At 46.1% G+C, this 13,312-nt stretch overlaps 6 non-coding genes across 6 annotated transcripts; all 6 read left to right on the top strand.

The window, feature by feature from the left end:
* Nucleotides 1-2,075: 2,075 nt before the first annotated feature.
* Nucleotides 2,076-2,266, top strand: LOC130330524 (U2 spliceosomal RNA). The gene has a single exon (XR_008873664.1). It is a non-coding gene; the product is annotated as a U2 spliceosomal RNA (small nuclear RNA).
* A 1,273-nt stretch (nucleotides 2,267-3,539) lies between these two features.
* LOC130330523 (U2 spliceosomal RNA) lies at nucleotides 3,540-3,730 on the top strand. The gene has a single exon (XR_008873663.1). It is a non-coding gene; the product is annotated as a U2 spliceosomal RNA (small nuclear RNA).
* Nucleotides 3,731-5,829: 2,099 nt separating this feature from the next.
* Nucleotides 5,830-6,020, top strand: LOC130330522 (U2 spliceosomal RNA). The gene has a single exon (XR_008873662.1). It is a non-coding gene; the product is annotated as a U2 spliceosomal RNA (small nuclear RNA).
* Nucleotides 6,021-8,110: 2,090 nt separating this feature from the next.
* LOC130330521 (U2 spliceosomal RNA) lies at nucleotides 8,111-8,301 on the top strand. The gene has a single exon (XR_008873661.1). It is a non-coding gene; the product is annotated as a U2 spliceosomal RNA (small nuclear RNA).
* A 2,089-nt stretch (nucleotides 8,302-10,390) lies between these two features.
* Nucleotides 10,391-10,581, top strand: LOC130330520 (U2 spliceosomal RNA). Its single transcript, XR_008873660.1, has one exon. It is a non-coding gene; the product is annotated as a U2 spliceosomal RNA (small nuclear RNA).
* A 2,095-nt stretch (nucleotides 10,582-12,676) lies between these two features.
* On the top strand, nucleotides 12,677-12,867 carry LOC130330519 (U2 spliceosomal RNA). Its single transcript, XR_008873659.1, has one exon. It is a non-coding gene; the product is annotated as a U2 spliceosomal RNA (small nuclear RNA).
* Nucleotides 12,868-13,312: the final 445 nt, after the last annotated feature.

Here is a 13,312-nt window from a genome sequence, read left to right as displayed (position 1 = left end):
ATTCCTACTTTCATTGCTACCTGCTTGCTGGCTAGCCAGCTAGCCAGCCCTGTGGGCCTTGCTGCTGCTGCAGCCAAAAAACTAAAGGTGGTGCTGCTGCTGCTTCTGCTGCTTCTGCTTCTGCTTGTGTCTGGCCGCTGTTGGAGCGTCCAGGCACAGGACTTCTGCTGCTGCTGACTAAATGGCCTCCTTAATTGGATCATTTGAGTAGCCAGCACACCTGTGCAGGTAGGGCATGACATGATAGGCAGCTGCCTTGATAGCGGGTGGGTGCTGAATGTTCCTAATTGACAAAATAAGATTAATGCTTATGAAGAAATATAAAATCTCATCCCTTCCCCAATATCGCGCCACACCCCTACCCCTTAATTCCCTGGTTGAACTTGATGGACATATGTCTTTTTTCGACCGTACTAACTATGTAACTATGTAACATAACATGGGGGGGGGGGGGGGGGGGGTCTCCTGGCTGTTCACACAGGTGTGTCATTGCTGTACATTGACCATGCATTGCTTCTGTGGTATTGCAAAGGCAAAGACAAATGCTTCCAGCCATCCATTGCACTAATGGATTGGTCATCAGCTGGCTGTCTATGTCCCGCATCAATATAGACCAAAGTACAGAGGGTTAGGCTATGCTATTGTGCACCTACCTGATGCATCAGAAGGTGCGAGGCCCTTGCTAAATTCTGTGCACAGACTTTGAGATCTATACTTTAGACTGTATCTAAACCTGCTCCAACATGGACTGACATTCTGGCCTACTTTCAGCCGATGCGACTTGTCTGTCGCTGAACAGTCGCTTTTTATGTATTCAGCACCTATGTATAATGTTGTAAAAATGCTCTAGAAGCTAAAGTCGCAGAAATGTCACACATATTTGGCCTGCAACTTTCTGTGCGACAAATTCAGACAGGAAAAATCAGTATAAATCCTTAGAAAATTATCCCCCAGTGTCTCCATCTGCTGGCGGTATTGAATAAGCATTGCTGCACTGATGGGGTATGCATTAGACGAAAAAAAAGAAGAAAAAGAAGAATAATACGCCCAGAAAAGAGGCGAAAAGGAGAAAAACGTAAAAAAACGTGAAAAAAAAGTAAGAGGAAGAGAAGGGAAAAAAAGGTGGAAATGGGTTTAAAAGTGATTTCGGCGGAGAAATATATATATATATATATATATATATATATATATATATATATATACGCGCACACACACACATATATATAAACGTATTCTCCGTTGAGATATTGCAGCCGCTGCTGTGTCCAGGCCCAGGAGCCTTAGCACTGTGCTGTGATGTCACTCAATACCACTGACATCACTAGGTGTAAACAACATCTCTCCTTTGCTGTGTATGTGACTATGGAGCTGTTTGGTGATGTCGTCTATTATGGCCTTCATAGAAGCAACAGGAGATTGTTGCATCCATCTAGAACCCTCAGAACTACAGTGCTATGATGTCACTCACTTCCACAGGCCTTGCAGAGTGTAAACAACAACAACCCAGCTTTGTTGTGTATGTAACCATAGGGATTTGTGATGTCACCTAGAACCTTCACAGCAGCGACAGCTTTATGAGGAGCATCAGCACTGCTCTGCCTGAGCAGAACCATCACCGCCATAGGTTGTCAAATAACCCGGATTTAACCCACACAGGTAAGTCCAATGGGGTGCAGGCATGTCCTCTATGCTTACAGCTTCCCGTGGGTGTTGGTTTGATACCGTTTGGGGACAGCCAAGGAGGCATCTGCAGGCAACAAAGGTAGGTGTGTGCTTGTGTGTGTGTTTCCTATGCAGATCCTAAGCCCAGTGTCACATGCAAGTAGGAGGAGTAAGAAGGGTTCCTGGCAAATCCGGGTTATGGATTGCATTTAAAAAGGCCCCGTGGGAGTGCAATGGGCCCCTGTCTTGCTGCTTAGCAATAATGGTATGGGTTTAGGTTCTGCTGTGTGTACTGGTGGTTGACTGCCCCCCAGCCCAGAGTGTGCATGGAAAATTGTCTGGCAGCCTCCCTGACAGCAAGCAGTGATAGTGCCCATGAAGGGCACCTTGTTGGGCCCGCCCCTTTCACGGTTATCGCTTCTCGGCCTTTTGGCTAAGATCAAGTGTAGTATCTGTTCTTATCAGTTTAATATCTGATACGTCCCCTATCTGGGGACCATATATTAAATGGATTTTTGAGAACGGGGGCCGATTTCGAAGCTTGCTTCCGTCGCCCTATGCATTGACCCGATATGGCAGTATCTTCGGGTACAGTGCACCACCCCCTTACAGGGTTAAAAAGAAAGATTCCTACTTTCATTGCTACCTGCTTGCTGGCTAGCCAGCTAGCCAGCCCTGTGGGCCTTGCTGCTGCTGCAGCCAAAAAACAAAAGGTGGTGCTGCTGCTGCTTCTGCTGCTTCTGCTTCTGCTTGTGTCTGGCCGCTGTTGGAGCGTCCAGGCACAGGACTTCTGCTGCTGCTGACTAAATGGCCTCCTTAATTGGATCATTTGAGTAGCCAGCACACCTGTGCAGGTAGGGCATGACATGATAGGCAGCTGCCTTGATAGCGGGTGGGTGCTGAATGTTCCTAATTGACAAAATAAGATTAATGCTTATGAAGAAATATAAAATCTCATCCCTTCCCCAATATCGCGCCACACCCCTACCCCTTAATTCCCTGGTTGAACTTGATGGACATATGTCTTTTTTCGACCGTACTAACTATGTAACTATGTAACATAACATGGGGGGGGGGGGGGGTCTCCTGGCTGTTCACACAGGTGTGTCATTGCTGTACATTGACCATGCATTGCTTCTGTGGTATTGCAAAGGCAAAGACAAATGCTTCCAGCCATCCATTGCACTAATGGATTGGTCATCAGCTGGCTGTCTATGTCCCGCATCAATATAGACCAAAGTACAGAGGGTTAGGCTATGCTATTGTGCACCTACCTGATGCATCAGAAGGTGCGAGGCCCTTGCTAAATTCTGTGCACAGACTTTGAGATCTATACTTTAGACTGTATCTAAACCTGCTCCAACATGGACTGACATTCTGGCCTACTTTCAGCCGATGCGACTTGTCTGTCGCTGAACAGTCGCTTTTTATGTATTCAGCACCTATGTATAATGTTGTAAAAATGCTCTAGAAGCTAAAGTCGCAGAAATGTCACACATATTTGGCCTGCAACTTTCTGTGCGACAAATTCAGACAGGAAAAATCAGTATAAATCCTTAGAAAATTATCCCCCAGTGTCTCCATCTGCTGGCGGTATTGAATAAGCATTGCTGCACTGATGGGGTATGCATTAGACGAAAAAAAAGAAGAAAAAGAAGAATAATACGCCCAGAAAAGAGGCGAAAAGGAGAAAAACGTAAAAAAACGTGAAAAAAAAGTAAGAGGAAGAGAAGGGAAAAAAAGGTGGAAATGGGTTTAAAAGTGATTTCGGCGGAGAAATATATATATGCATGGAAAATTGTCTGGCAGCCTCCCTGACAGCAAGCAGTGATAGTGCCCATGAAGGGCACCTTGTTGGGCCCGCCCCTTTCACGGTTATCGCTTCTCGGCCTTTTGGCTAAGATCAAGTGTAGTATCTGTTCTTATCAGTTTAATATCTGATACGTCCCCTATCTGGGGACCATATATTAAATGGATTTTTGAGAACGGGGGCCGATTTCGAAGCTTGCTTCCGTCGCCCTATGCATTGACCCGATATGGCAGTATCTTCGGGTACAGTGCACCACCCCCTTACAGGGTTAAAAAGAAAGATTCCTACTTTCATTGCTACCTGCTTGCTGGCTAGCCAGCTAGCCAGCCCTGTGGGCCTTGCTGCTGCTGCAGCCAAAAAACTAAAGGTGGTGCTGCTGCTGCTTCTGCTGCTTCTGCTTCTGCTTGTGTCTGGCCGCTGTTGGAGCGTCCAGGCACAGGACTTCTGCTGCTGCTGACTAAATGGCCTCCTTAATTGGATCATTTGAGTAGCCAGCACACCTGTGCAGGTAGGGCATGACATGATAGGCAGCTGCCTTGATAGCGGGTGGGTGCTGAATGTTCCTAATTGACAAAATAAGATTAATGCTTATGAAGAAATATAAAATCTCATCCCTTCCCCAATATCGCGCCACACCCCTACCCCTTAATTCCCTGGTTGAACTTGATGGACATATGTCTTTTTTCGACCGTACTAACTATGTAACTATGTAACATAACATGGGGGGGGGGGGGGGGGGTCTCCTGGCTGTTCACACAGGTGTGTCATTGCTGTACATTGACCATGCATTGCTTCTGTGGTATTGCAAAGGCAAAGACAAATGCTTCCAGCCATCCATTGCACTAATGGATTGGTCATCAGCTGGCTGTCTATGTCCCGCATCAATATAGACCAAAGTACAGAGGGTTAGGCTATGCTATTGTGCACCTACCTGATGCATCAGAAGGTGCGAGGCCCTTGCTAAATTCTGTGCACAGACTTTGAGATCTATACTTTAGACTGTATCTAAACCTGCTCCAACATGGACTGACATTCTGGCCTACTTTCAGCCGATGCGACTTGTCTGTCGCTGAACAGTCGCTTTTTATGTATTCAGCACCTATGTATAATGTTGTAAAAATGCTCTAGAAGCTAAAGTCGCAGAAATGTCACACATATTTGGCCTGCAACTTTCTGTGCGACAAATTCAGACAGGAAAAATCAGTATAAATCCTTAGAAAATTATCCCCCAGTGTCTCCATCTGCTGGCGGTATTGAATAAGCATTGCTGCACTGATGGGGTATGCATTAGACGAAAAAAAAGAAGAAAAAGAAGAATAATACGCCCAGAAAAGAGGCGAAAAGGAGAAAAACGTAAAAAAACGTGAAAAAAAAGTAAGAGGAAGAGAAGGGAAAAAAAGGTGGAAATGGGTTTAAAAGTGATTTCGGCGGAGAAATATATATATATATATATATATATATATATATATATATATATATATATACGCGCACACACACACATATATATAAACGTATTCTCCGTTGAGATATTGCAGCCGCTGCTGTGTCCAGGCCCAGGAGCCTTAGCACTGTGCTGTGATGTCACTCAATACCACTGACATCACTAGGTGTAAACAACATCTCTCCTTTGCTGTGTATGTGACTATGGAGCTGTTTGGTGATGTCGTCTATTATGGCCTTCATAGAAGCAACAGGAGATTGTTGCATCCATCTAGAACCCTCAGAACTACAGTGCTATGATGTCACTCACTTCCACAGGCCTTGCAGAGTGTAAACAACAACAACCCAGCTTTGTTGTGTATGTAACCATAGGGATTTGTGATGTCACCTAGAACCTTCACAGCAGCGACAGCTTTATGAGGAGCATCAGCACTGCTCTGCCTGAGCAGAACCATCACCGCCATAGGTTGTCAAATAACCCGGATTTAACCCACACAGGTAAGTCCAATGGGGTGCAGGCATGTCCTCTATGCTTACAGCTTCCCGTGGGTGTTGGTTTGATACCGTTTGGGGACAGCCAAGGAGGCATCTGCAGGCAACAAAGGTAGGTGTGTGCTTGTGTGTGTGTTTCCTATGCAGATCCTAAGCCCAGTGTCACATGCAAGTAGGAGGAGTAAGAAGGGTTCCTGGCAAATCCGGGTTATGGATTGCATTTAAAAAGGCCCCGTGGGAGTGCAATGGGCCCCTGTCTTGCTGCTTAGCAATAATGGTATGGGTTTAGGTTCTGCTGTGTGTACTGGTGGTTGACTGCCCCCCAGCCCAGAGTGTGCATGGAAAATTGTCTGGCAGCCTCCCTGACAGCAAGCAGTGATAGTGCCCATGAAGGGCACCTTGTTGGGCCCGCCCCTTTCACGGTTATCGCTTCTCGGCCTTTTGGCTAAGATCAAGTGTAGTATCTGTTCTTATCAGTTTAATATCTGATACGTCCCCTATCTGGGGACCATATATTAAATGGATTTTTGAGAACGGGGGCCGATTTCGAAGCTTGCTTCCGTCGCCCTATGCATTGACCCGATATGGCAGTATCTTCGGGTACAGTGCACCACCCCCTTACAGGGTTAAAAAGAAAGATTCCTACTTTCATTGCTACCTGCTTGCTGGCTAGCCAGCTAGCCAGCCCTGTGGGCCTTGCTGCTGCTGCAGCCAAAAAACAAAAGGTGGTGCTGCTGCTGCTTCTGCTGCTTCTGCTTCTGCTTGTGTCTGGCCGCTGTTGGAGCGTCCAGGCACAGGACTTCTGCTGCTGCTGACTAAATGGCCTCCTTAATTGGATCATTTGAGTAGCCAGCACACCTGTGCAGGTAGGGCATGACATGATAGGCAGCTGCCTTGATAGCGGGTGGGTGCTGAATGTTCCTAATTGACAAAATAAGATTAATGCTTATGAAGAAATATAAAATCTCATCCCTTCCCCAATATCGCGCCACACCCCTACCCCTTAATTCCCTGGTTGAACTTGATGGACATATGTCTTTTTTCGACCGTACTAACTATGTAACTATGTAACATAACATGGGGGGGGGGGGGGTCTCCTGGCTGTTCACACAGGTGTGTCATTGCTGTACATTGACCATGCATTGCTTCTGTGGTATTGCAAAGGCAAAGACAAATGCTTCCAGCCATCCATTGCACTAATGGATTGGTCATCAGCTGGCTGTCTATGTCCCGCATCAATATAGACCAAAGTACAGAGGGTTAGGCTATGCTATTGTGCACCTACCTGATGCATCAGAAGGTGCGAGGCCCTTGCTAAATTCTGTGCACAGACTTTGAGATCTATACTTTAGACTGTATCTAAACCTGCTCCAACATGGACTGACATTCTGGCCTACTTTCAGCCGATGCGACTTGTCTGTCGCTGAACAGTCGCTTTTTATGTATTCAGCACCTATGTATAATGTTGTAAAAATGCTCTAGAAGCTAAAGTCGCAGAAATGTCACACATATTTGGCCTGCAACTTTCTGTGCGACAAATTCAGACAGGAAAAATCAGTATAAATCCTTAGAAAATTATCCCCCAGTGTCTCCATCTGCTGGCGGTATTGAATAAGCATTGCTGCACTGATGGGGTATGCATTAGACGAAAAAAAAGAAGAAAAAGAAGAATAATACGCCCAGAAAAGAGGCGAAAAGGAGAAAAACGTAAAAAAACGTGAAAAAAAAGTAAGAGGAAGAGAAGGGAAAAAAAGGTGGAAATGGGTTTAAAAGTGATTTCGGCGGAGAATATATATATATATATATATATATATATATATATATATATATATACGCGCACACACACACATATATATAAACGTATTCTCCGTTGAGATATTGCAGCCGCTGCTGTGTCCAGGCCCAGGAGCCTTAGCACTGTGCTGTGATGTCACTCAATACCACTGACATCACTAGGTGTAAACAACATCTCTCCTTTGCTGTGTATGTGACTATGGAGCTGTTTGGTGATGTCGTCTATTATGGCCTTCATAGAAGCAACAGGAGATTGTTGCATCCATCTAGAACCCTCAGAACTACAGTGCTATGATGTCACTCACTTCCACAGGCCTTGCAGAGTGTAAACAACAACAACCCAGCTTTGTTGTGTATGTAACCATAGGGATTTGTGATGTCACCTAGAACCTTCACAGCAGCGACAGCTTTATGAGGAGCATCAGCACTGCTCTGCCTGAGCAGAACCATCACCGCCATAGGTTGTCAAATAACCCGGATTTAACCCACACAGGTAAGTCCAATGGGGTGCAGGCATGTCCTCTATGCTTACAGCTTCCCGTGGGTGTTGGTTTGATACCGTTTGGGGACACCCAAGGAGGCATCTGCAGGCAACAAAGGTAGGTGTGTGCTTGTGTGTGTGTTTCCTATGCAGATCCTAAGCCCAGTGTCACATGCAAGTAGGAGGAGTAAGAAGGGTTCCTGGCAAATCCGGGTTATGGATTGCATTTAAAATGGCCCCGTGGGAGTGCAATGGGCCCCTGTCTTGCTGCTTAGCAATAATGGTATGGGTTTAGGTTCTGCTGTGTGTACTGGTGGTTGACTGCCCCCCAGCCCAGAGTGTGCATGGAAAATTGTCTGGCAGCCTCCCTGACAGCAAGCAGTGATAGTGCCCATGAAGGGCACCTTGTTGGGCCCGCCCCTTTCACGGTTATCGCTTCTCGGCCTTTTGGCTAAGATCAAGTGTAGTATCTGTTCTTATCAGTTTAATATCTGATACGTCCCCTATCTGGGGACCATATATTAAATGGATTTTTGAGAACGGGGGCCGATTTCGAAGCTTGCTTCCGTCGCCCTATGCATTGACCCGATATGGCAGTATCTTCGGGTACAGTGCACCACCCCCTTACAGGGTTAAAAAGAAAGATTCCTACTTTCATTGCTACCTGCTTGCTGGCTAGCCAGCTAGCCAGCCCTGTGGGCCTTGCTGCTGCTGCAGCCAAAAAACAAAAGGTGGTGGTGCTGCTTCTGCTGCTTCTGCTTCTGCTTGTGTCTGGCCGCTGTTGGAGCGTCCAGGCACAGGACTTCTGCTGCTGCTGACTAAATGGCCTCCTTAATTGGATCATTTGAGTAGCCAGCACACCTGTGCAGGTAGGGCATGACATGATAGGCAGCTGCCTTGATAGCGGGTGGGTGCTGAATGTTCCTAATTGACAAAATAAGATTAATGCTTATGAAGAAATATAAAATCTCATCCCTTCCCCAATATCGCGCCACACCCCTACCCCTTAATTCCCTGGTTGAACTTGATGGACATATGTCTTTTTTCGACCGTACTAACTATGTAACTATGTAACATAACATGGGGGGGGGGGGGGGTCTCCTGGCTGTTCACACAGGTGTGTCATTGCTGTACATTGACCATGCATTGCTTCTGTGGTATTGCAAAGGCAAAGACAAATGCTTCCAGCCATCCATTGCACTAATGGATTGGTCATCAGCTGGCTGTCTATGTCCCGCATCAATATAGACCAAAGTACAGAGGGTTAGGCTATGCTATTGTGCACCTACCTGATGCATCAGAAGGTGCGAGGCCCTTGCTAAATTCTGTGCACAGACTTTGAGATCTATACTTTAGACTGTATCTAAACCTGCTCCAACATGGACTGACATTCTGGCCTACTTTCAGCCGATGCGACTTGTCTGTCGCTGAACAGTCGCTTTTTATGTATTCAGCACCTATGTATAATGTTGTAAAAATGCTCTAGAAGCTAAAGTCGCAGAAATGTCACACATATTTGGCCTGCAACTTTCTGTGCGACAAATTCAGACAGGAAAAATCAGTATAAATCCTTAGAAAATTATCCCCCAGTGTCTCCATCTGCTGGCGGTATTGAATAAGCATTGCTGCACTGATGGGGTATGCATTAGACGAAAAAAAAGAAGAAAAAGAAGAATAATACGCCCAGAAAAGAGGCGAAAAGGAGAAAAACGTAAAAAAACGTGAAAAAAAAGTAAGAGGAAGAGAAGGGAAAAAAAGGTGGAAATGGGTTTAAAAGTGATTTCGGCGGAGAAATATATATATATATATATATATATATATATATATATATATATATACGCGCACACACACACATATATATAAACGTATTCTCCGTTGAGATATTGCAGCCGCTGCTGTGTCCAGGCCCAGGAGCCTTAGCACTGTGCTGTGATGTCACTCAATACCACTGACATCACTAGGTGTAAACAACATCTCTCCTTTGCTGTGTATGTGACTATGGAGCTGTTTGGTGATGTCGTCTATTATGGCCTTCATAGAAGCAACAGGAGATTGTTGCATCCATCTAGAACCCTCAGAACTACAGTGCTATGATGTCACTCACTTCCACAGGCCTTGCAGAGTGTAAACAACAACAACCCAGCTTTGTTGTGTATGTAACCATAGGGATTTGTGATGTCACCTAGAACCTTCACAGCAGCGACAGCTTTATGAGGAGCATCAGCACTGCTCTGCCTGAGCAGAACCATCACCGCCATAGGTTGTCAAATAACCCGGATTTAACCCACACAGGTAAGTCCAATGGGGTGCAGGCATGTCCTCTATGCTTACAGCTTCCCGTGGGTGTTGGTTTGATACCGTTTGGGGACAGCCAAGGAGGCATCTGCAGGCAACAAAGGTAGGTGTGTGCTTGTGTGTGTGTTTCCTATGCAGATCCTAAGCCCAGTGTCACATGCAAGTAGGAGGAGTAAGAAGGGTTCCTGGCAAATCCGGGTTATGGATTGCATTTAAAAAGGCCCCGTGGGAGTGCAATGGGCCCCTGTCTTGCTGCTTAGCAATAATGGTATGGGTTTAGGTTCTGCTGTGTGTACTGGTGGTTGACTGCCCCCCAGCCCAGAGTGTGCATGGAAAATTGTCTGGCAGCCTCCCTGACAGCAAGCAGTGATAGTGCCCATGAAGGGCACCTTGTTGGGCCCGCCCCTTTCACGGTTATCGCTTCTCGGCCTTTTGGCTAAGATCAAGTGTAGTATCTGTTCTTATCAGTTTAATATCTGATACGTCCCCTATCTGGGGACCATATATTAAATGGATTTTTGAGAACGGGGGCCGATTTCGAAGCTTGCTTCCGTCGCCCTATGCATTGACCCGATATGGCAGTATCTTCGGGTACAGTGCACCACCCCCTTACAGGGTTAAAAAGAAAGATTCCTACTTTCATTGCTACCTGCTTGCTGGCTAGCCAGCTAGCCAGCCCTGTGGGCCTTGCTGCTGCTGCAGCCAAAAAACAAAAGGTGGTGCTGCTGCTGCTTCTGCTGCTTCTGCTTCTGCTTGTGTCTGGCCGCTGTTGGAGCGTCCAGGCACAGGACTTCTGCTGCTGCTGACTAAATGGCCTCCTTAATTGGATCATTTGAGTAGCCAGCACACCTGTGCAGGTAGGGCATGACATGATAGGCAGCTGCCTTGATAGCGGGTGGGTGCTGAATGTTCCTAATTGACAAAATAAGATTAATGCTTATGAAGAAATATAAAATCTCATCCCTTCCCCAATATCGCGCCACACCCCTACCCCTTAATTCCCTGGTTGAACTTGATGGACATATGTCTTTTTTCGACCGTACTAACTATGTAACTATGTAACATAACATGGGGGGGGGGGGGGGGGGTCTCCTGGCTGTTCACACAGGTGTGTCATTGCTGTACATTGACCATGCATTGCTTCTGTGGTATTGCAAAGGCAAAGACAAATGCTTCCAGCCATCCATTGCACTAATGGATTGGTCATCAGCTGGCTGTCTATGTCCCGCATCAATATAGACCAAAGTACAGAGGGTTAGGCTATGCTATTGTGCACCTACCTGATGCATCAGAAGGTGCGAGGCCCTTGCTAAATTCTGTGCACAGACTTTGAGATCTATACTTTAGACTGTATCTAAACCTGCTCCAACATGGACTGACATTCTGGCCTACTTTCAGCCGATGCGACTTGTCTGTCGCTGAACAGTCGCTTTTTATGTATTCAGCACCTATGTATAATGTTGTAAAAATGCTCTAGAAGCTAAAGTCGCAGAAATGTCACACATATTTGGCCTGCAACTTTCTGTGCGACAAATTCAGACAGGAAAAATCAGTATAAATCCTTAGAAAATTATCCCCCAGTGTCTCCATCTGCTGGCGGTATTGAATAAGCATTGCTGCACTGATGGGGTATGCATTAGACGAAAAAAAAGAAGAAAAAGAAGAATAATACGCCCAGAAAAGAGGCGAAAAGGAGAAAAACGTAAAAAAACGTGAAAAAAAAGTAGGAGGAAGAGAAGGGAAAAAAAGGTGGAAATGGGTTTAAAAGTGATTTCGGCGGAGAAATATATATATATATATATATATATATATATATATATATATATATACGCGCACACACACACATATATATAAACGTATTCTCCGTTGAGATATTGCAGCCGCTGCTGTGTCCCTGCCCAGGAGCCTTAGCACTGTGCTGTGATGTCACTCAATACCACTGACATCACTAGGTGTAAACAACATCTCTCCTTTGCTGTGTATGTGACTATGGAGCTGTTTGGTGATGTCGTCTATTACGGCCTTCATAGAAGCAACAGGAGATTGTTGCATCCATCTAGAACCCTCAGAACTACAGTGCTATGATGTCACTCACTTCCACAGGCCTTGCAGAGTGTAAACAACAACAACCCAGCTTTGTTGTGTATGTAACCATAGGGATTTGTGATGTCACCTAGAACCTTCACAGCAGCGACAGCTTTATGAGGAGCATCAGCACTGCTCTGCCTGAGCAGAACCATCACCGCCATAGGTTGTCAAATAACCCGGATTTAACCCACACAGGTAAGTCCAATGGGGTGCAGGCATGTCCTCTATGCTTACAGCTTCCCGTGGGTGTTGGTTTGATACCGTTTGGGGACAGCCAAGGAGGCATCTGCAGGCAACAAAGGTAGGTGTGTGCTTGTGTGTGTGTTTCCTATGCAGATCCTAAGCCCAGTGTCACATGCAAGTAGGAGGAGTAAGAAGGGTTCCTGGCAAATCCGGGTTATGGATTGCATTTAAAAAGGCCCCGTGGGAGTGCAATGGGCCCCTGTCTTGCTGCTTAGCAATAATGGTATGGGTTTAGGTTCTGCTGTGTGTACTGGTGGTTGACTGCCCCCCAGCCCAGAGTGTGCATGGAAAATTGTCTGGCAGCCTCCCTGACAGCAAGCAGTGATAGTGCCCATGAAGGGCACCTTGTTGGGCCCGCCCCTTTCACGGTTATCGCTTCTCGGCCTTTTGGCTAAGATCAAGTGTAGTATCTGTTCTTATCAGTTTAATATCTGATACGTCCCCTATCTGGGGACCATATATTAAATGGATTTTTGAGAACGGGGGCCGATTTCGAAGCTTGCTTCCGTCGCCCTATGCATTGACCCGATATGGCAGTATCTTCGGGTACAGTGCACCACCCCCTTACAGGGTTAAAAAGAAAGATTCCTACTTTCATTGCTACCTGCTTGCTGGCTAGCCAGCTAGCCAGCCCTGTGGGCCTTGCTGCTGCTGCAGCCAAAAAACAAAAGGTGGTGCTGCTGCTGCTTCTGCTGCTTCTGCTTCTGCTTGTGTCTGGCCGCTGTTGGAGCGTCCAGGCACAGGACTTCTGCTGCTGCTGACTAAATGGCCTCCTTAATTGGATCATTTGAGTAGCCAGCACACCTGTGCAGGTAGGGCATGACATGATAGGCAGCTGCCTTGATAGCGGGTGGGTGCTGAATGTTCCTAATTGACAAAATAAGATTAATGCTTATGAAGAAATATAAAATCTCATCCCTTCCCCAATATCGCGCCACACCCCTACCCCTTAATTCCCTGGTTGAACTTGATGGACATATGTCTTTTTTCGACCGTACTAACTATGT

This window comes from Hyla sarda, unplaced genomic scaffold (assembly GCF_029499605.1).
Source record: "Hyla sarda isolate aHylSar1 unplaced genomic scaffold, aHylSar1.hap1 scaffold_336, whole genome shotgun sequence".
Lineage (NCBI taxonomy): Eukaryota > Metazoa > Chordata > Amphibia > Anura > Hylidae > Hyla > Hyla sarda.
Note: the sequence above shows the minus strand (reverse complement) of the source record. Positions and strands in the feature narration are given on the sequence as shown.